Below are 22,472 nucleotides of genomic sequence, written 5' to 3'. Positions count from 1 at the left end.
CCTTTACAGGTAAAAGGACTTTGCCTCTGGCCAGGAGGGATTTTATAGCACTGTATACAGAAAGGTGGTTACCCTTCCCTTTATATTTATGACACCTGGTGACTGGGACAGTAGGAAGTCAAAGCCAGAGTCAGGAACCTGGAGTCAGGCCAAGGATCAGGCAAGGGAGCAGGACAGGAACAAGGCAGGTACAGGAGCAATCAGAGCTAGGGGAAATAAGCATTGAACAGCCACTGATCTAGTGCTGAGGCTGGGTTTAAAAACACATGAGGTGATGCCTCTCAGTCAGTCAGGGAGTCTGGTTGATCAGGGTGTTGAGTTGCAGCTCACCTAGCAGGTTCCAGGATCACCTGCAGGCCCTGATTCCACCCTGGCTTCCAGCTCCTCAGAAGCCATACTAAACATGCTGCACAGTGTGGTGTAATGACAACTGTGTAAAAATTGTGATCTATCTCGTTAAATTCAATGGGGATTTCCTGGTCCTGCTAGTAGGCAGGGGACTTAGCAGGGACCTGTGCAATTGGAGTCAGTTTGCAGCCAGCCTAGGGTAAGCTGGGGTGAGTTGTGCCTCTGTTTTAGGGAGCAGCTTTTGTTTCTATTTTTGGGTCTTTTGTGTTATCATTCTGAATTCTATGTAACAAAGTAGTGTTATGGTGCAACCTTCCAGCAAGAGTATTTATGTTTCTATCTAACTTCTCCGTATGTGTGCTGTGAACATAGCACAGCACTCTCCTCTCACTCTACTTTGAACTTATATGTGTCCTCACACCTCTCCCCAGGCTTCCTTCGAATTAGTTTATTGACACAGGAATAAGAACAGCCACACTGGGTCAGACCTGTGGTCCATCTAGCCCAGTATCTTGTTTTCTGATAATGGCCAGTGCCAATGCTTCAGAGAGAATGAACAGAATAGGGCAATTATTGAGTGATCCATCCCCGCCATCCAGTCCCAGCTTCTGGCATTTTGAAGTTCAGGGACACCCAGAGCATGGGGTTTCATCCCTTCACCATCTTAGCTAACAGCCATTGATGGATTTATCCACCATGAACTTATCTAATTCTTTTTTGAACCCAGTTATACTTTTGGCCATCACAACATCCCCTGGCAACGAGTTGCAAAGGTTAATTGTTGCATTGTATGAAAAATATATTTCCTTTTGTTTTCATTAAACCCGCTGCCTATTAATTTCATTGGGTGACCCCTGGTTCTTGTATTGTGGGAAAAGGTAAATAACACTTTTTTTCTACACCATTCATGATTTTACAGATCTTTAGCATATCACTCTTAATCATCTCTTTTCTAAGATCAACAGCCCTAATCTTTTTAGTCTCTCCTTGTATGGAAGTCATTCCATACCCTTGATCATGTTTGTTGCCCTTCTCTGAACCTTTTTAGGGTTCCACTATATCCTTTTTGAGATGGGGCAATTAGACCCGTAAGAAGTATTCCAGATGTGGGTGTGTCATGGATTTATATAGTGGCATTATGATATTTTTTGTCTTATCTATCACTTTCCTAATGGTTCCTAACATTCTGTTAGCTTTTTTGACTGCTGCTGCGCATTGAGCTGAAGTTTTCAGAGAACTATTCATGGTGACTCCAAGATCTTTTCCTTGAGTTGTAACAGCTAATTTAAACCCAATCATTTTGTATGTATTATTTTGTGAGATCTCTTTGCCAGGGTAACTCTTCATGGTCAGATTTGGATTTAACTATCTTGAATAATTTTGTATCATCTGCAGACTTTGTCACTTCACTATTCACCTGCTTTTCCAGGTCATTAATGAACAGCACAGGTCCCAGTTCAGATTTTTGGAGGACCCCATTGTTTACCTCTCTCCATTGTGAAAACTAACCATTTATTCCTACTCTTTGTTTCCTATATTTTAATCCATTACTGATCCATGAGAATTCAACCACTCTATATCGTCTGAAGCACCCTTCTCCACATGCTTGTTGACCCCCTGAAAGAAATTGAATAGACTGGTGAGGCATGACTTCCTTTTATAAAAGCTGTGCTGATGTTTCTCCAGTAATAGGTTCATTTATGTGTCTGATCATTCTGTTCTTTTCTATAATTTCAACCGATTTGCCAGGTACTGAATTTAGGGTCATCGGCCTATAATTGCCAGGATCATATCTAGAGCCCTTTTTAAAAATTGGTGTTACATTAGCTGTCCTCCAGTCACCTGGTACAGAGTATAGTTTCAGTAATAGGTTACATACAACACGTAGTAGTTTTGCAATTTCATATCTGAATTCCTTCAGAACTCTTGGGTGAATATCATCTGGTCCTGGTGACTTATTACTGTTTAATTTATCAATTTGTTCTAAAACCTCCTCTATTGGCACATCAATGTAGGAGAATACTTGGGATTTGTCAAACGAAGAGAATAGCTTTGATGTGGGGACCTCCCCCACATCCTCTGCAGTGAAGACTGATGCAAATAATTAATTTAGTTTCTCAACAATGGCCTTCCCTTCCCTGAGTGCTCCTTTAGCACCTTTGTTGTCTAGTACCCCCACTATCTGTCTGGCAGGCTTCCTGCTTCTGATGTACTTAAAAAATTCTTACAGTTAGTTTTTGCATCTTTAATTAGTTGCTTCTTAAATTCTTTCTTAATTTCTTTCTTTCTTATTCTGCCTTATTATACTTTAACACTTCACCTGCCAGAGTTTGTGCTCCTTGCTATTAGCCTCACTAGGTTTTGAATTCCAATTTCTTTCTGGTAATGATTATTATTGATATTATTGTTTTATTAAGTCAGGGGTCTCACATTTCATATCTTGTGTAGCTGAGCCCATTGCATCTATCAGGGCTCCTTACATCCCCGCCCCGCAACTCCCCCCAACCTTCCTCTTGCCTGGGGGTCTAGGGTTGCCAATTTGCTAATTTCTGAAAACTGGACACTGCAGCAGGAGTGCTGGAACCTCCCCCACCTTGCCTCTTCCCCTGAGGCCCTGCCTCCTGCTCGCTCCTCTCCACCACCCGCCCCCCCCGACACTTGCTGCTCTCCCCTTTCCTTCTTCTTTGTTGCTCCCTCCTCTCCACCTCTCTCCCACCACCAGCTGGCCTCCCTCTGCTCTGGGGCTGGGATGGGAACTGCAGCTGCTGACATGAGTCTGCCTGCCCATGAGATGCAGGTAGCAGGTGGTCCTGGCTGAGCAGGGGTTGGTGCGGGTTGATGACCCACATCTAACCCCCCCCCCCCCCCCACGACAGTAACCGGACTTTTGGTGTCCGGTCAGTACATCTGACTGGACACTGTACAGGTTCCTGTTTGACTGTACTTTCTGGTCAAAAACTGGACTCCTGGCAATCCTAGTCTGTGTGTCTCCTCATTCCCTCCTCTTCCGCCCACACTGAGGTCCTTCATTCTCCCTCCCTGCCTAGGCCAGGGGCTGTGTGCATTCCCCCTTTGCTCCCCCATCTGGGTGATAAATTATTCAGAATATTAATGTAATACCTTTACCTTGCAAAGGGAATTAAAACCAATAGTAAAAGGTTCTATAGCCATATAAATAAGAAGAAAACTAAGAAAGAAGAAGTGGGGCCGCTAAACACTGAGGATGGAGTGGAGGTTAAAGATAATCTAGTCATGGCCCAATATCTAAACAAATACTTTGCCTCAGTCTTTAATAAGGCTAAAGAGGATCTTAGGGATAATGGTAGCATGATGAATGGGAATGAGGATATGGAGGTAGATATTACCATATCTGAGGTAGAAGTGAAACTCAAACAGCTTAATGGGGGGGGCCCAGATAATCTTCATCCAAGAATATTAAAGGAATTGGCACCTGAAATTGCAAGCCCATTAGCAAGAATTTTTAATGAATCTGTAATCTCAGGAGTTGTGCCGAATGATTGGAGAATTGCTAATATAGTTCCTATTTTTAAGAAAGGAAAAAAAAGTCATCGGGTAACTACAGGCCAGTTAGTTTGACATCTGTAGTATGCAAGGTCCTGGAAAAAATTTTGAAGGAGAAATTAGTTAAGGACATTGAAGTCAATGGCAAATGGGACAAAATACAACATGGTTTTACAAAAGGTAGATCGTGCCAAACCAACCTGATCTCCTTCTTTGAGAAAGTAACAGATTTTTTAGATAAAGGAAATGCAGTGGATCTAATTTACCTAGATTTCAGTAAGGTGTTTGGTACCATGCCACATGGGGAATTATTAGTTAAATTGAAGAAGATGGGGATCAATATGAACATCAAAAGGTGGATAAGGAATTGGTTAAAGGGGAGACTGAAACGGGTCCTACTGAAAGGCGAACTGTCAGGCTGGAGGGAGGTTACCAGTGGAGTTCCTCAGGGATCGGTTCTGGGACCAATCTTATTTAATCTTTTTATTACTGACCTTGGCACATAAAGTGGGACTGTGCTAATAAAGTTTGCAGATGATACAAAGCTGGGAGGTATTGCCAATTCAGAGAAGGATCGGGATATTATACAGGAGGATCTGGATGACCTTGTAAACTGGAGTAATAGTAATAGGATGAAATTTAATAGTGAGAAGTGTAAGGTTATGCATTTAGGGATTAATAACAAGAATTTTAGTTATAAGCTGGGGACGCATCAATTAGAAGTAACAGAAGAGTAGAAGGACCTTGGAGTATTGGTTGATCATAGGATGACTATGAGCTGCCAATGTGATATGTGAAAAAAGCTAATGCGGTTTTGGGATGCATCAGGAGAGGCATTTCCAGCAGGGATAAGGAGGTTTTAGTACTGTTATACAAGGCACTGGTGAGACCTCACCTAGAATACTGTGTGCAGTTCTGGTCTCCCATGTTTAAAAAGGATGAATTCAAGCTGGAGCAGGTACAGAGAAGGGCTACTAGGATGATCTGAGGAATGGAAAACTTGTCTTATGAAAGGAGACTTAAGGAGCTTGGCTTGTTTAGCCTAACTAAAAGAAGGTTGAGGGGAGATATGATTGCTCTCTATAAATATATCAGAGGGATAAATACAGGAGAGGGAGAGGAATTATTTCAGCTCAGCACCAATGTGGACACAAGAACAAATGGGTATAAACTGGCCACCAGGAAGTTTAGACTTGAAATCAGACGAAGGTTTTTAACCATCAGAGGAGTGAAGTTTTGGAATAGCCTTCCAAGGGAAGCAGTGGGGGCAAAAGATGTATCTGGCTTTAAGATTCTACTTGATAAGTTTATGGAGGAGATGGTATGATGGGATAATGGGATTTTGGTAATTAATTGATTTTTAAATATTCAGAGTAAATAGACTTCATCCCCTGAGATGGGATATTAGATGGATGGGATCTGAGTTACCCAGAAAAGAATTTTCTGTAGTATCTGGCTGGTGAATCTTGCCCATATGCTTAGGGTTTGGCTGATGGCCATATTTGGGGTCGGGAAGAAATTTTCCTCCAGGGCAGATTGGAAGAGGCCCTGGAGGTTTTTCGCCTTCCTCTGTAGCATGGGACACGGGTCACTTGAGGGAGGTTTCTCTGCTCCTTGAAGTCTTTAAACCACGATTTGAGGACTTCAATAGCTCAGACATAGGTGAGGTTTTTCGTAGGAGTGGGTGGGTGAGATTCTGTGGCCTGCGTTGTGCAGGAGGTCGGACTAGATGATCAGAATGGTCCCTTCTGACCTTAGTGTCTATATGAATCTAATAAATGCTACTGGGAGGATGAAACTCTATTGGGAATATTGTTATGCTAGAAGGTGTCAACTGGTGCCATTAGTTTATCTATAGACAATTGCAGAGGTGTTTGTAGCTGTGGCTATGCTAAACAGATGGCAGAGACCCCATTTCCCCCCCTTTTGTTTTTCTGATTTTCCCCCAAATCAGTTGGATTCTGCCCAGTTATGCCTAGAACATTCTCTGAAATTTTGGCATTGATTGGATGTGGTGTTCCAAAGTTACCATGTTAGAGACTGACGCCCAGATAGAGACATGCTGTCAAGTTGTGAGTAAGTCCTTCACCAGATCGGCCAGAGAGATGCATAGAACCATGATAACAATAAACTCTCAGTTCTTATGCTTCATGAGAGCTAAGAAAGAAACCGAATATTCCCAATGCAATTGCACCAGAACCGTTTACAGCCGGAGCAATGTTTATTGGACTCAGTGGAAAGATTCCTCATAGAAGAACTATTACTCCCCTGCTCTGTGATGTGACGCTTCTCCACAGATGCAGCTCTTAACTATTGGTTGTACATACTGTATTGCCAACACATGGCCGTTTTGTTGTCCACTGCCATCCATCAGTCTCCTTTGGCAGTACTGGCTCAGCTTTCTCCCTTGTGGTGAGTAGCTGTGTTTTGGAGTTTGGAGGTGTCCAAGATGAATTGCTCTGCATTATGTCTCTGTTCTCTCTGGTCAGGCGGAGGAATGGGCAGGGGAGGGGAGGGGAGGGGCCATGATGCCAGGGCCAGCGTAGAGGCAAAGGTGGCTCTAACTTCCAAGGGAACCTCCAGGTTTGGGCCAAGGCCTTGTGGCCAAGTCCATGCTAGGGCGGTGGGTGAAAAACCTCACCCATGGACAAAACAATCCATTGCTGGTGGAGGCTGTCAACACCTCCCGCCAGAGGAGGGGAGCAGCTGTCCTAAGGAACTGCTGGGATACACTGCCTAAGTGTTGATCTAGCTGATCTCCTTGCCCTGCTGCTCCCTGTGCTGGCACACTGCCATGTGGTATCGTGGGATAGGGAGAGAGGCAGTACATTTGATAGGTCTGAACCACACCCTGGCACCCCAAGCCCTAACCCTGCTCTGCCCCAAATGCCCCTGAAGGAGGCAGACTCTGAAACCTGCCAGGAAGGGTAGCTATCGAGGGGGCTATGATGGGCCAAGGGAAACGAGTTCTGGGGTCACAGATGCAGATATGACCCTCCCTCAACAACTCTTTCCCGCAACCCACCAACATCCCCCATTCCTCTAGAGTGAGGGCCATAAACCACTCACTTGTACCAATGCCCCAGCTTTGTACCGTCCCTGGCTACTTACTGCCCCAGCACTGACTGGGTCTGACATGAGCAGGATGTCAGGATGCTAAGTACCCTGCAGCCTGCAACTTGGCACTATCTCTCAAAGCCATAGATTCCCATGAAATAGGAAGGGTGAAGGCATAGATTTCTGCAGGATTCCCCAAGAGGGCCCCAGGGTAGGAGAGCAACTGCTTCAAACTCCCCTTTGCTAGGAAGGATTGGACACACTTATGAGTAGTTCAGTGTCCCCTGCTAATGATGACTGAACTCCTGCCAACAAAACTCTGTGTTAACTGTGTTGGATGCAGCTGATGAATCTAAAAAAACCCAGCATGGATGCTTTGTGGGAGAAAATCGGGCCAGCAAGACCAGCACGGTGTCTGCCCCGTGCCCATGTATACAGCCTTGCTGACAGGCTGGAAGGAAATCCATGTCTGAGGTTACAAAGATGACAGAGGAGAGGTATAGTAATCGGTCAGCAGCACCAAATGTCTTTTAGGGCTAACCTAGGTTGACCATGGAAGTCTCTGCTTTCTGTTTTCTAGCTCTAGCCCTGAGAGTCTGAACAGCAAAAGAGATGAACAATTTTCTTGTCAACTATTTTTATATCTTTCTTTCAGAATTCAAACTGATGGGACAAGCCCTTTTGCACACAGCCTCTTCCTGGATGTGAAGGGGCAATTAACAAAATCTTTGTATTGTGATGTCCCACAATGGCCCATTTAGTTTTGATAACTGTCCTGATGAGGAGATTTCAGAGTAGCAGCCGTGTTAGTCTGTATTCGCAAAAAGAAAAGGAGTACTTGTGGCACCTTAGAGACTAACAAATTTATTAGAGCATAAGCTTTCGTGAGCTACAGCTCACTTCATCGGATGCATCCGATGAAGTGAGCTGTAGCTCATGAAAGCTTATGCTCTAATAAATTTGTTAGTCTCTAAGGTGCCACAAGTACTCCCTTTCTTTCTGATGAGGAGACAATCCCTCCTGACAGGTTCATGGTTCCAGATCAAACATTTGTTACAGTTGCAAAGCAAACTCTTAACTATAAAGATATTATAAGTGAGATTAATGCATGCAGCAATTTAGAAGCATTTTGTAAAGGCTAAATCCATTGTTATAAGTCCAATACCCATCTTAGCCATACTGAAGAGGTGAGCTGCTCTGGTTTCCAGCAATGAATTTCTCAGTGGTCAGCTGAGGCCTAACGCCTTGGCAAGAGCTGGCCCCTCATTTGCCAGCATCCCACATGGGAGTACTGGGGGGTTTAGGGAGGGGAGGGGTGATAATGGAACAGGTTGGGCTGCTACACTATGCATGGGAGGGCTTGTCTACACTACCAAGTTTTCGCAAAAAGAAAGGGAGTACTTGTGGCACCTTAGAGACTAACAAATTTATTTGAGCATAAGCTTTCGTGAGCTACAGCTCACTTCATCGGAACTACCAAGTTTTGTTGACAAAACTTATATCGACACCCAAAAGGCGACAAAACAAAAATCGCAAAAGGGTGTTCACAATTGCTCCCTCTGTCGACAGATGACGTCCACATTGGGGACACCGTCATCGACAGGCTGAGCAGTGCACAGTGGGTATGTATCCCACAGTGCAGTGTTGTGGGAAGGAAGAGCTGATCGCTGCACATCTTGGGATTCTCTCAGAGTTCTCCCACAGCCCCCTCAGCTGCCGAGAGCAGCGTCATGAGTAGCTCTTGGAGCTCTCAGTGCTGGGGAAGGCCGGCTGCTGTGTTCCTAGTGCTGGGCAGAACAGGAGCATTCCAATGATTTGCTCTTTGTTTGCTCCCCAATACTTCCTGGAGTTGTTCACAGATACTTCCAGGGAGCTTTGAAAGGGGAGGGGGCGCATGCCTGCAGGGCCGCAGAGATCACTGAGCAGAGCAATCAGGGCAGGCATTGTGGGATACTGGTCAAAGCCAGTGCTGTCCACAAAACAATCAGCAGTGTCTATACTGGCTCTTTGTCCACAATAAAGGGAAGGGAAAAGACAAAAGTCTCTCATGGGGTGGAAGTTTTTTGTTGCCAAAACTGGGCGTTTTTCGCGACAAAAGTCCCATTGTTGTGTGTATGCTCTTGCTGTTTTGTTGCCAAAAGGCTGTTTTTGGTGACAAAACTTGCCAGTGTAGACAAGCCCGGAGGTGGGGAAGAAGGGATAGCAGACTCTAAGCTGTTGGTCTCTTTGCATTAGGGTGCTCCACTCCCTGCTCCCTGCTGTAGAACATGCACTGGCCCAGCCCCAGGATCTACCCACTGCCCATGTTTTAATGTGTTCCCTCTCCCTCCCCACCCCCCGCACGGGAAAGAAGTGCTATTGCATCCATGGTACAGAGGTGCAGAGGGCCTGATCCTCCACTGAGGGCTTATCCCAAACAGAAAGATAAACGATTACTCTGTAACGAGATGTTTCTTTTCCCAGCTCTGTTCTGTAGGGACACATGATCTTTCACCAGCCACCTTTGCTAGGGTTCCCAGGTGTCTGGTTTTCGACTGAAAAGCCCGGTCAAAAAGGGACCCTGGCAGCTCCGGTCAGCATCGCTGACTGGGCTGTTAAAAGTCCAGGTGGCGGTGTTGCAGGTCTAAGGCAGGCTAGTCCCTACCTGGCCTGGCACTGTGCTGCACCCCAGAAGTTGCCAGCAGGTCCGGCTCCAAGGTGGGGGGTCACGGGGCTCCATGTGCTGCCCCTGCCCCACGCACTGGCTCTGCACTTCAGGAGGAACCACGGCCAATGGGAGCTGGGGGGGAGGAATGCCTGTGGGCGAGAGCAGCGTGCGGAGCCTCCTTGCCCCCCTGACTAGGAGCTGGACCTGCCAGATGCTTCTGGGACGCAGTGCTGTGCCAGGTCAGGCAGGGAGCCTGCCTTAGACCCGCAGCACTGCCAACCAGGAGCTGCCCAAGGTAAGCCTGCACCCCAACCATGAGCTCCAACCCCCTGCTCCAGCCCTAAGGCCCCCCCAAACCCGGACTGCCCTCCTGCACCCCAAACCCCTCATCCTCAGCCTCACCCCAGAGCCCACAACCCTAGCCCAGAGCCCCCTCCCACACCCTGAACCCCTCGCCCCCACCCCCCCAGCCTGGAGCCCCCTCATCCCCAGCCCCACCCCAGAGCCCTCACTCCCAGCCCAGAGCCCATACCCCCTCCTGCACCCCAACCCCCTGCCTTAACCCACAGTTCCCTCCTGCACTCCGATTCCCTCATCCCCAACCCCCAGCCTGGAGCCCCCTCTGGCACCCCAAACCTGTCATCTCGAGCCCCACCCCAGAACCCACACACCCAGCACAGAGCCCATACCCTCTCCTGCACCCCAATCCCCTGCCTTAACCTGCAGCCCCCTCCCGCACTCTAAATCCCTCAGCCCCACCCCCCAGACTGGAGTCCCCTCCTGCAGCTCAACTGCATAATAGGAGAGAGAATGTATGTGAAATGTGACTTTATTGCCATGAACAGTATTTTAAGATTTAGTGTTTACTGCATATAATGCTAAGTATATCGAGATTTGTTATGTACTCAGGACTTGCCAGGCTTGGAAATAAATAGACCCAAGTCTCCATCTAAGCAGTGGATATGCTATTCTTTTCAGCAAGTATTCTTGCAAATGGGGCCCTCATACATAACAAAGCAGCCACTGATTAAGAGTTGTGAAGAGTGGTTCAGATTTTCCACTGTCATTTGTATTGTTAAGATGAAGCTACTCAGGAGAAAGAAAGTGCCTTGTCAGGCTGTGGAATGGAAAGGGTTCCTCTGCAGTTTACAAAGGGTGTGTGACTCACCAAGGTCTAGCAAACTCTGGATTGCCCTTATGTCTAAAGCTCCCTAGCAGGTCTAGGGACTGCTTCTGCAGTCTGATTTGCTGGAAGGCTGCCAACAGCAGCCCCGTCTCCTCCTCCTAACTGCAGTCAGTCAGTTCAGAGATGCCTCAGCTGATTCTTCTCTCATCACCTGGGTCTCAACTAGTCAAATGACCTGCCTGGAGGGTGAGTCGAAGGGACAGTCCCCATGTCTGGCACCGAACATCTGAGCAGGAGATGCAGGAGGAGGATGCACAGCAGGTGCAGGCAGGTACATTGTTTGGAATGTAGTTTCTGTGTCAAGTCTTAGCAGATTTTCAGGAACTTCAGTCAGGGCCTGGAAGCTGCAAAGCCTGGGAATGGCTGTCCCAGACAATGTCAGTAGCACCCAGTGCCCTGCAGAAGGACAGAATCTGACAGAAATGCCCGAGGGCTGTCCAAAATTGCTCAGGAATCAGGCTACCTGCAACTATTCTGTAGGGCAGGGCTGCAAGAACCCTTTAAACCATTCAAAACCACTTTGGTGTCCTCACCACACCATGCGCATGTATGCATGGGACATGTGAGAGCTCCTGTGTGCATGTGCTCCCTGTAAGATAGGCTGTGTGCATGTCACCCTTGGAAGATGTGCGTGCGCGTCCCTAGTGGAGTTCTTTGTGCCTGTGCTTCCTCTTAGTTGGTTCCTGTGTATGCAGTGCCCATTGGAGGGCCCTGTGTGAGCGCCCTTCAGCGAGCGCTGTGCGTGCTAGGCACTGCTGGCTAGTTTAGGGTGTACCACAGGCCTGAGTTTTATCCTGGTCTCTATACAAGCAGATACCAGAGAGGGTGAGATGAGATTGCCTTCTGCTGCTTGATGGAGGCATTGAGCAAAACACAATATTAACTAACTGTGATTTTGTTCAGCCATCTCTAGTGCGTGTTGAGGATTTCTTTGATGTAGGCCAAGGCCCTCTTTAGCCAAGATACTGTTTTTTCCCCCTAAAAAGTCCCTGCCTCATTCCATGCAGAGGGTGGCTACATGGGCACCAGGTTTGTATAATTTTTGGTGGTGCCCAGAATGGGTCCAAGCAGAGCCATCCCATCCATAGGACAGACCAGGGCAAACCCCCCCAGCCTTGCGCTTTGGAGGGCCCTGTGCTTCAGGAGGACACGGGATCCAGGACAGCCTGGAGGGGCTAGCAGGGGGCTTGGCGCCAGCAGCAGCAGCGAGTGACGCCGCCCCAGCCCTCTCTGCTCCGCCCTGCTGGCTCCCAGCGACGCTCGTGGGGAAGCCAGAAAGAGGCAGGTGGGGCCCGGGGCTTGGGGTGGAAGGGGGCAGGGAGGGGGCAGAGCAGGGGCGGGAAGAGGCAGGGCGGCGGCTTGGAGGAAGGGGTGAAGTGGGGGCAGAGTGGGAAGAGGAGGTGCGGGGTGGAGCGGAGCAGAGCGGGCTGGGGCTAGGTCGCTCACTGCTGCCAATGTCAGGCCCCTTGCTAACCCCCCAGGCTGCCCTGGACCCCATGTCCCTCCCAAAGCGCAGGGCCTGGGGCAATTGCCCCGGTCCATCCCATGGACAGGACAGCTCTGAAAATATAAGCCCAAACACTGGTGGAGCCAGGCCCCAGTTCTTGAATATTGGTGGAGCATGAGCACCCCAGGCCCATGTAACTCGCTGCCTATGCGTGGCTAGTACTCTGGGAACGTGGAAGCTTCTCAATATTTCTCTCTCTCCACTCATCATTCAGTGTGTAACCCCCCCCGAGGCCTTATTTACTGCAAACCATCCCAAATAGCCACTAAATACAGAATTATCAGACTCTGGGCTTGCTCATCACGAGTGCCTCATTCCCAAATATTAGTGATTTTGTCTTTATGACTCCCCTGTGAGATAGCAGTTTTTGAAAATTTTACCCATGGGGGCCCAGCTTGAGACACCCATCAGTGAGGTCCCCAAAAGGTAGTGTACATTTTTTCCAGCTTTTGATCTTAGCAGCCCCCTTGGACACATGGAGATAATAATTTGCAGCTAAATGATTTAGGAGCCTATGTTCCATTTTCTAAAGAACGCTAGCAGAGCCGTCCTTAGGATTTATGGGGCCCTATGCAGTATTATTAAACTGGTGCCCCTATGCCCGACGGCAGCCCAGCATGGGGGTGAGAGGGAAGGGATGAGGGAGCAAAGGATAGCGAGACTCCTGGCCCACCACATGGTGGCGGAGAGTCACAGTTCCCCACAGACACCCCCGTACACGCTCCCTCATGCAGAATGGACATGCAGAAGGTATCCAATTAAAAGCTCTAAGCTTGGGAATAAAAAAATGTCAGTCACAGGTTTTTTGAACGGCCCTGAAGTTTGTCAGACATTTATTTGCAAAAACTTTGTAGTAAGGGTGAGTCAGCTGTCTTGCTGAATACAACATTAAATATTATGGAATACATGATGCAGCTCTTCTCTGTTTTACATTTTCTTAATCAGTATTTCTAAGCTGATTTTATATTTTAAATGTACTCTTAAGCCTTCATAAAGTAATAAGAACATAAGAATGACCCTACTGGGTCAGACCAAAGGTCCATCTAGCCCAGTATCCTGTCTTCTGACAGTGGCCAGTGCCAGGTGCCCCAGAAGGAATGAACAGAACAGGTAATCATCAAGTGAATCATCCCCTGTCACCAATCCCAGCTTCTGGCAAACAGAGGCTAGGGACACCATCCCTGCCCACCCTGGCTTATAGCCATTGATGGACCTACCCTCCATGAATTTATCTAGTTCTTTTTTGAACCCTGTTATGGTCTTGGCCTTCACAACATCCTCTGGCAAGGAGTTCCACAGGTTGACTGTGCGCTGTGTGAAGAAATACTTCCTTTTATTTCTTTTAAACCTGCTGCCTATTAATTTCATTTGGTGACACCTTGTTCTTGTGTTATGAGAAGTAGTAAACAACACTTCCTTATCTACTTTCTCTACAGCCGTCATGATTTTATAAACCTCAAATGATATCTCCCCTTAGCCGTCTCTTTTCCAAGCTGAAAAGTCTCAGTTTTATCAATCTCTCCTCATATGGAAGCCGTTCCTTATCCCATGAAGAGAGATTAATAAAACTGGGACTTTTCATCTTGGAAAAGAGACAGGTAGAGGGAGACATGATTCCAGATTACTACATATTTAAACTCAGTGAAACAAAGACATTATTTTAAAATTAATCAGTCTCAGAGGTTTAATGTGTTCATAACATGTTCATTGCTTTTAGAAAAAGGGAACACTAATTTACTTTGTGTGATCTCCATAACAATAGATATGTTGAACAATAGACAATGAAATTTGTTATCTCCATAACAGACAAATTTGAGCATAAGCTTTCGTGAGCTACAGTTCACTTCATCAGATGCAGTCAGTGAATTTTTCCACTGAATGCATCCGATGAAGTGAGCTGTAGCTCACGAAAGCTTATGCTCAAACAAATTTGTTAGTCTCTAAGGTGCCACAAGTACTCCTTTTCTTTTTCTGAATACAGACTAACACAGCTGCTACTCTGAAACATGACAATGACATTTCACCAACTTTAAAAAAAATACGTTTCCAAAGATTTTAGGCACAACAAAGGATTTTATATTTTACTAAGGTACTGATTTTGCTGGAGGGTTCTCTTAAAACTAGTTCATCAGATAGTCAGAAGTAAAGAAAGGGAAACTCTTTGTCCAGCTATCTGGAAGGAAAGGGTGTTGTCCCTTTAAGGGCTCTCTTTGGGGTGAGGGTGAAGGGGTTGTGTGTGAAGGGAGAAAGGGATGGATAGAAAGGGCAGGAAGACTTTTGAAGCAAGTTTTTTTTTTTACTATAGTAATTAAAATATGTATTTTAGATAAGGGTGGTCTTTTGAAGGATTTATTTAAAAAACTATGTCTAAAGATCCAAGTTTAAGGCTAAAGTTGATTGTGCATCTAAAAAAAAAAATCTATGCAAGGATTTTTTTTAGAGATGTGGTTTTATAATCTTCAGCTCACTAATGAAATATTTTTTAAGCAAATTTTAAACTAAGGTCCTGTAGACTGACATGCTCTGAGTAAATATTACAGTAACGCACAACTGTTTTTGTCAGTAAATTCAGAAACTGACAGTATATAGCTGGGGCTTGGCAAATGACTGTTAAGTGGATTCATTGCCACTTGAATGGCTCTTTAACAGTTTCAATGTTGTGCTAATAGATCTGGCAGGCTAGAAGCTTTTTCACTTTTAACTATTCGACCCCCTCCCGAGGAAGAATCACCAGGCTGCAGCAGCCAGCTGTGGGAGTCTGCAGGAAGGGTCAGAACAGGGATAGGAAGATCCGGGAGGGTGGACACTAACACCCAGTGGTGCCCCAAATTTTCAGGTGCCCAACGCAACCGTGTTTTCTGCGTATGCCTAAGGACGGCAATGAACGCTAGGCACACAGGGCTAAGATGCTTAAAGGCACTTAGGTACCTAGCTCCCATTGACATCCATGGGAGCAATGGGAGTTAGGTACCTAAAAGCCTCTGAGGATCTGGGCTGAAGAAGCCCAAGTCTTCCTGCAAGTCAATGGGATTTCAGCTCCCTGTCAAGTTCCTTCCCCACTCTGAACTCTAAGGTACAGATGTGGGGACCTGCATGAAAAACCCCCTAAGCTTATTTTTACCAGCTTAGGTTAAAACTTCCCCAAGGTACAAACTATTTTACCTTTTGTCCCTGGACTTTATTGCTGCCACCACCAAGTGTCTAACAAATATAACTGGGAAAGAGCCCACTTGGAAACATCTTTCCCCCCAAACCCTGCACCCCCTTTCCTGGGGAAGGCTTGATAAAAATCCTCACCAATTTGCATAGGTGAACACAGACCCAAACCCTTGGATCTTAAGAACAATGAAAAGCAATCAGGTTCTTAAAAGATGAATTTTAATTGAAGTAAAAGAATCACCTCTGTAAAATCAGGATGGTAAATACCTTACAGGGTAATCAGATTCAAAATATAGAGAATCCCTCTCAGCAAAATCTTAAGTTACAAAAAGACACAAAAACAGAAATATACATTCCATTCAGCACAACTTATTTTATCAGCCATTTAAACAAAACAGAATCTAACACATATCTAACTAGATTGCTTATTAACTCTTTACAGGAGTTCTGACCTGCATTCCTGCTCTGGTCCTGGCAAAAACAACACACAGACGGAGAGAATCCTTTGTCCCCCTCCCCCCAGCTTTGAAAGTATCTTGTCTCCTCATTGGTCCTTTTGGTCAGGTGCCAACAAGGTTGTCTTAGCTTCTTAACCCTTTACAGGTGAAAGGGTTTTTCCTCTGGCCAGGAGGGATTTAAAGGTGTTTACCCTTCCCTTTATATTTATGACAGCCCCTAAGTCACTTTTGAAAGTGGGATGTAAGTTGCTAAATTATTTCAATGGTTTTATCCTCGAGTGGCTGATTTTTGATAGGGGCCGAGCACCCACACAACCTGTTGATTTCAGTCCCACATGTGGATGTTCAGCTCTTAAATGAGGAATCTCAGGTTAGACTCACAGAAAATGAGAAGTACAAAACTGGCGGCCACCTGTGGAAACACTTGGTGTGATGATCTGCATGTAGGAGAGCAAAGGCCAGAACCTAGGTCTCCTTGGTTGCAGTCAGCTGCCTTAACCACATGCCCATTCTTGTTCCTCCTGTAGTTTTCTGCCTCATTCCTGACTCACTTTCCAACTTTTGCAGTGAAAAAGTTAGGGATTCTACCAACAGTAGTTTCATTTCCTGCTTAACTCCAATGCATTCAGGGAGCACCATCCAGCCTGTGCACTGAATGAGGCAGTGGTTCTGGGGGGGGGAATACAGTGTGTGATCATTAAATTAAAGACAGCATCATAATGCATGAGAGAGCTGAAGTAAGGTTGCATGGGTTTGTCTTCATTTTGGTGTTTGCAAGCTGATTAAAAGAATCCTAATCTAGTTTATTGTATGCAATTTCCCAAGTTATTTTAAAAGAAAGATATACAATCTATCAGTTTCAACAGTGAGATAACCACCAGGCATCAACAGGGCCATCAGTCCATGGTCTTCACCCCTATAACACAGCCCTCCACCATTTGAGCTAAGGGCTAACTCCATTAGCTACCAGTGGCAGTAGGGTGTGAGCTCTTCTGTAGACCAGCCACTGAAGGGGGATGCAAGACGTATATGCCTAGATCCTAAATACCTTTTAAAATCTGGGCTATAGAAACTGTGGGCAACCTATGCAGGAGTAGCCCCATTTCACAGGCACATAGCCAAGTACATAGAGTAGTTACCTTTCCCTTCCTTCTTCCACCTGAGAAGTGTGGGGCTAAGCAGCTGAGAACTGGGGGTAAGATAGTGGAGACTTGGATTCTATTCCCAGCTGTGACAGAAATGACTGAACTCTTCCAAAAGAAAATTCAGCCTGAGGCAGAGAGCAAACATAGAAAATTGCAACCTGAACAACTAGCAAAGCAATTCAACCTGAGGTTATAATTAGACATGCTAGGCAAGCTTAGTAGTAGGAGTTGCTACTATCAAGGTAAATACCATCAAGGATTAGCTGTCTTTGCCTCTCAACGTCCAGCCTGTTTCCTTTGAGATCATCAGACACATAACCACAGAGGACCCACTTCTCCTGGGATGAATTGCAGCTATCTCTGGGGTGGAATACTGCACCTCTGCAACTGTTCATAGCAAGGCTATGCACCACTTTAGGATACAAGGTGCAGTTTGAAAATGCATGGGGAGTGTAAGTACAATAGGCAGAATGCAGTGTGATCAGGACTCTGAGGTTAATAAGGTAGCTACTCTACACAAAGTCTGGGGGAGTGGTAAATAAAGAGGGCAGGTCACTGATACAGAGCAACCTAGGCACAAGCCAACATGATCAAATACAAAGCCATACATCTAGATCCAAAGAATGGAAGACTCGCAGGATGAGGGACTATCCTGGGAAGCAGTGAGTCTGAAAAAGAATAGGTTTCAGAGTAGCAGTCATGTTAGTCTATATTCGCAAAAAGAAAAGGAGGACTTGCGGCACCTTAGAGACTAACAAATTTATTTGAGCATAAGCTTTCATGAGATACAGCTCACTTCAACAGAACAACAGAACCACTACCCCAGGAACCTATCCTTGCAACAAAGCCCGTTGCCAACTGTGTCCACATATCTATTCAGGGGACACCATCATAGGGCCTAATCACATCAGCCACACCATCAGAGGCTCATTCACCTGCACATCTACCAATGAGATATATGCCATCATGTGCCAGCAATGCCACTCTGCCACGTACGTTGGTCAAACTGGACAGTCTTTACATAAAAGAATAAATGGACACAAATCAGACGTCAAGAATTATAACATTCAAAAACCAGTTGGAGAACACTTCAATCTCTCTGGTCACTTCTTCCCCAATTACATTGGGGAAGAAAACTAGTAAAGCCTCTCCTATGATAGTGCTTGGGGTGTGCTATAGACCTCCGGGATCTAATTTGGATATGGATAGAGCCCTTTTTAATGTCTTTAATAAAGTAAATACTAATGGAAACTGCGTGATCATGGGAGACTTTAACTTCCCAGATATAGACTGGAGGACCAGTGCTAGTAATAATAATAGGGCTCAGATTTTCCTAGATGCGATAGCTGATGGATTCCTTCATCAAGTAGTTGCTGAACCGACTAGAGGGGATGCCATTTTAGATTTAATTTTGGTGAGTAGCGAGGAACTCATAGAAGAAATGGTTGTAGGGGACAATCTTGGCTAAAGTGATCATGAGCTAATTCAGTTCAAACTAAATGGAAGGATTAACAAAAATAAATCTGCAACTAAGGTTTTTGATTTCAAAAGGGCTGACTTTCAAAAATTAAGGAAATTAGTTAGGGAAGTGGATTGGACTGAAGAATTTATGGATCTAAAGGTAGAGGAGGCCTGGGATTACTTTAAATCAAAGCTGCAGAAGCTATCGGAAGCCTGTATCCCAAGAAAGGGGAAAAAATTCATAGGAAGGAGTTGTAGACCAAGCTGGATGAGCAAGCATCTTAGAGAGGTGATTAAGAAGAAGCAGAAAGCATACAGGGAGTGGAAGATGGGAGGGATCAGCAAGGAAAGCTACCTAATTGAGGTCAGAACATGTAGGGATAAAGTGAGACGGGCTAAAAGTCGAGTAGAGTTGGACCTTGCAAAGGGAATTAAAACCAATAGTAAAAGGTTCTATAGCCATATAAATAAGAAGAAAACTAAAAAGGAAGAAGTGGGGCCGCTTAACACTGAGGATGGAGTGGAGGTTAAAGATAATCTAGGCATGGCCCAATATCTAAACAAATACTTTGCCTCAGTCTTTAATAAGGCTAAAGAGGATCTTAGGGATAATGGTAGCATGACAAATGGGAATGAGGATATAGAGGTAGATATTACCATATCTGAGGTAGAAGCGAAATTGAAACAGCTTAATGGGACTAAATCGGGGGGCCCAGATAATCTTCATCCAAGCATATTAAAGGAATTGGCACCTGAAATTGCAAGCCCATTAGCAAGAATTTTTAATGAATCTGTAAACTCAGGAGTAGTACCGAATGATTGGAGAATTGCTAATATAGTTCCTATTTTTAAGAAAGGAAAAAAAAGTGATCCGGGTAACTACAGGCCAGTTAGTTTGACATCTGTAGTATGCAAGGTCCTGGAAAAAATTTTGAAGGAGAAATTAGTTAAGGACATTGAAGTCAATGGTAAATGGGACAAAATACAACATGGTTTTACAAAAGGTAGATCGTGCCAAACCAACCTAATCTCCTTTTTTGAAAAGGTAACAGATTTTTTAGATAAAGGAAATGCAGTGGATCTAATTTACCTAGATTTCAGTAAGGCATTTGATACCGTGCCACATGGGGAATAATTAGTTAAATTGGAGAAGATGGGGATCAATATGAACATCAAAAGGTGGATAAGGAATTGGTTAAAGGGGAGACTGCAACGGGTCCTACTGAAAGGCGAACTGTCAGGTTGGAGGGAGGTTACCAGTGGAGTTCCTCAGGGATCGGTTTTGGGACCAATCTTATTTAATCTTTTTATTACTGACCTTGGCACAAAAAGTGGGAGTGTGCTAATAAAGTTTGCAGATGATACAAAGCTGGGAGGTATTGCCAATTCAGAGAAGGATCGGGATATTATACAGGAGGATCTGGATGACCTTGTAAACTGGAGTAATAGTAATAGGATGAAATTTAATAGTGAGAAGTGTAAGGTTATGCATTTAGGGATTAATAACAAGAATTTTAGTTATAAATTGGGGATGCATCAATTAGAAGTAACGGAAGAGGAGAAGGACCTTGGAGTATTGGTTGATCATAGGATGACTATGAGCTGCCAATGTGATATGGCTGTGAAAAAAGCTAATGCGGTTTTGGGATGCATCAGGAGAGGCATTTCCAGTAGGGATAAGGAGGTTTTAGTACTGTTATACAAGGCACTGGTGAGACCTCACCTAGAATACTGTGTGCAGTTCTGGTCTCCCATGTTTAAAAAGGATGAATTCAAGCTGGAGCAGGTACAGAGAAGGGCTACTAGGATGATCTGAGGAATGGAAAACTTGTCTTGTGAAAGGAGACTTAAGGAGCTTGGCTTGTTTAGCCTAACTAAAAGAAGGTTGAGGGGAGATATGATTGCTCTCTATAAATATATCAGAGGGATAAATACAGGAGAGGGAGAGGAATTATTTCAGCTCAGCACCAATGTGGACACAAGAACAAATGGGTATAAACTGGCCACCAGGAAGTTTAGACTTGAAATCAGACGAAGGTTTTTAACCATCAGAGGAGTGAAGTTTTGGAATAGCCTTCCAAGGGAAGCAGTGGGGGCAAAAGATGTATCTGGTTTTAAGAATCTACTCGATAAGTTTATGGAGGAGATGGTATGATGGGATAATGGGATTTTGGTAAGTAATTGATCTTTAAATATTCAGGGTAAATAGGCCAAATCCCCTGAGATGGGATATTAGATGGATGGGATCTGAGTTACCCAGGAAAGAATTTTCTGTAGTATCTGGCTGGTGAATCTTGCCCATATGCTCAGGGTTTAGCTGATTGCCATATTTGGGGTCGGGAAGGGCATATTGGAGAGGCCCTGGAGGTTTTTCGCCTTCCTCTGTAGCATGGGGCATGGTTGACTTGAGGGAGGCTTCTCTGCTCCTTGAAGTCTTTAAACCATGATTTAAGGACTTCAATAGCTCAGACATGGGTGAGGTTTTTCATAGGAGTGGGTGGGTGAGATTCTGTGGCCTGCGCGGTGCAGGAGGTCAGACTAGATGATCAGAATGGTCCCTTCTGACCTTAGTATCTATGAATCTATGAATCTATGATTACAAACCTAAAAGTGGCAATACTTCAACAAAAAAAACTTCAAAACAGACTCCAATGAGAGACTGCTGAATTGGAATTAATTTGCAAACTGGATACAATTAACATAGGCTTGAATAGAGACTGGGAGTGGATGAGTCATTACACAAAGTTAAACGATTTCCCCATGTTTATCCCCCCCATCCTCCCACTGTTTCTCAGACGTTCTTGTCAACTGCTGGAAATGGCCTACCTTGATTATCACTACAAAAGGTCCCCCCCTCCCCGCTCTCCTGCTGGAAATAGCTCACCTTGAGTGATCACTCTGGTTACAGTGTGTATGGTAACACCCATTGTTTCATGTTCTCTATGTATATAAATCTCCCCACTGTATTTTCCACTGAATGCATCCATGAAGCGAACTGTAGCTCACGAATGCTTATGCTCAAATAAATTTGTTAGTCTCTAAGGTGCCACAAGTATTCTTTTTCTTTTTGAAAAAGAATAGGCAGACATGGTATATAGTCAGCTGAACCCAAGCTCCCAGTGCAACTCTCTGACCGAAAGGGCTAATGTAACCCTTCCTGAACAGAGGAATCTCGAGTGGGAGTAGAGAAGTTATTTTACTTCTGTATTTGGCACTGGTGCAATTATTACCAGAACATGTCCAGTTCTGGTGCCCACAATTCAAGAAGGATGTTGATAAGTTGGAGAGGGTTCAATGAAGAACCATGAGAATGATTAAAGGATTAAAAAACATGCCTTAAGTGATAGACTATCAGGATCCTATCCAGGGTAGTCAGGACAAAAGGTCAGAGCTGGGTCAAACATGAGGCTGAGAGTAGGAGAGGAGTCTGTAGTCAGATTCCAGGCTAGGGTCAATACCAAAGGTCAGGAGGCAAGGTCCAAATCAAGCCAAAGCTAATGCCAGGTAGTAGTAACTATAGGAGTTCCACACTGATGCCTGGACACTTCCTGGAGTACCCCGGGGGTTTATGTATGGCAGGGAGTCAATCAGGAGCCATGAGGTTGCTGCCTGTCTGTCCTCTTGATGCGGAACTTCCTAGGGGCTGTGTCCATAGCTGGTTGTAGCTAGTGGAGCTGGAGCTGGTTACAGCTGCTGCTTGGTGGTAGCATGGTGCTGTTTGCTGCCTAGCAGCTCTGCAGGGCTAGGTTTAAGACCCACTGAGCTTTACATAGACTTAAGGAACTCAATATGTTTAGCTTAACCAAGAGAAGGTTGTGGGGCAACTTTTCAAGTGCCTCCATGAGGAACAGAAATTGGAAGCTCTTGAGTCTAGCAGACAAAGGTGTAACAAGATCCAAGGGCTGGAAGCTAGGTAAATTCAGGCTAGAAATAAGGTGTGCATTTGTAACAGTGAAGGTAAGTAACCATTAGCACAATTTCC

At 45.2% G+C, this 22,472-nt stretch overlaps 1 protein-coding gene across 1 annotated transcript in view; it reads left to right on the top strand.

Moving 5' to 3' along the window:
• The first annotated feature begins 10,900 nt into the window (after positions 1-10,900).
• TRPM2 (transient receptor potential cation channel subfamily M member 2) overlaps positions 10,901-22,472 on the top strand; it is a 64,389-nt gene continuing 52,817 nt past the window's right edge. Inside the window, exon 1 of the mRNA XM_043491701.1 lies at positions 10,901-11,021. The gene's annotated coding sequence lies outside the window, so the exon portion shown is untranslated. The remainder of the gene's footprint in view (positions 11,022-22,472) is intronic.

The sequence above is a fragment of the Dermochelys coriacea genome, chromosome 9, assembly GCF_009764565.3.
Source record: "Dermochelys coriacea isolate rDerCor1 chromosome 9, rDerCor1.pri.v4, whole genome shotgun sequence".
NCBI lineage: Eukaryota > Metazoa > Chordata > Testudines > Dermochelyidae > Dermochelys > Dermochelys coriacea.
The sequence above is the reverse complement of the archived record's forward strand: the minus strand, read 5'-3'. Positions and strand labels throughout refer to the sequence as shown.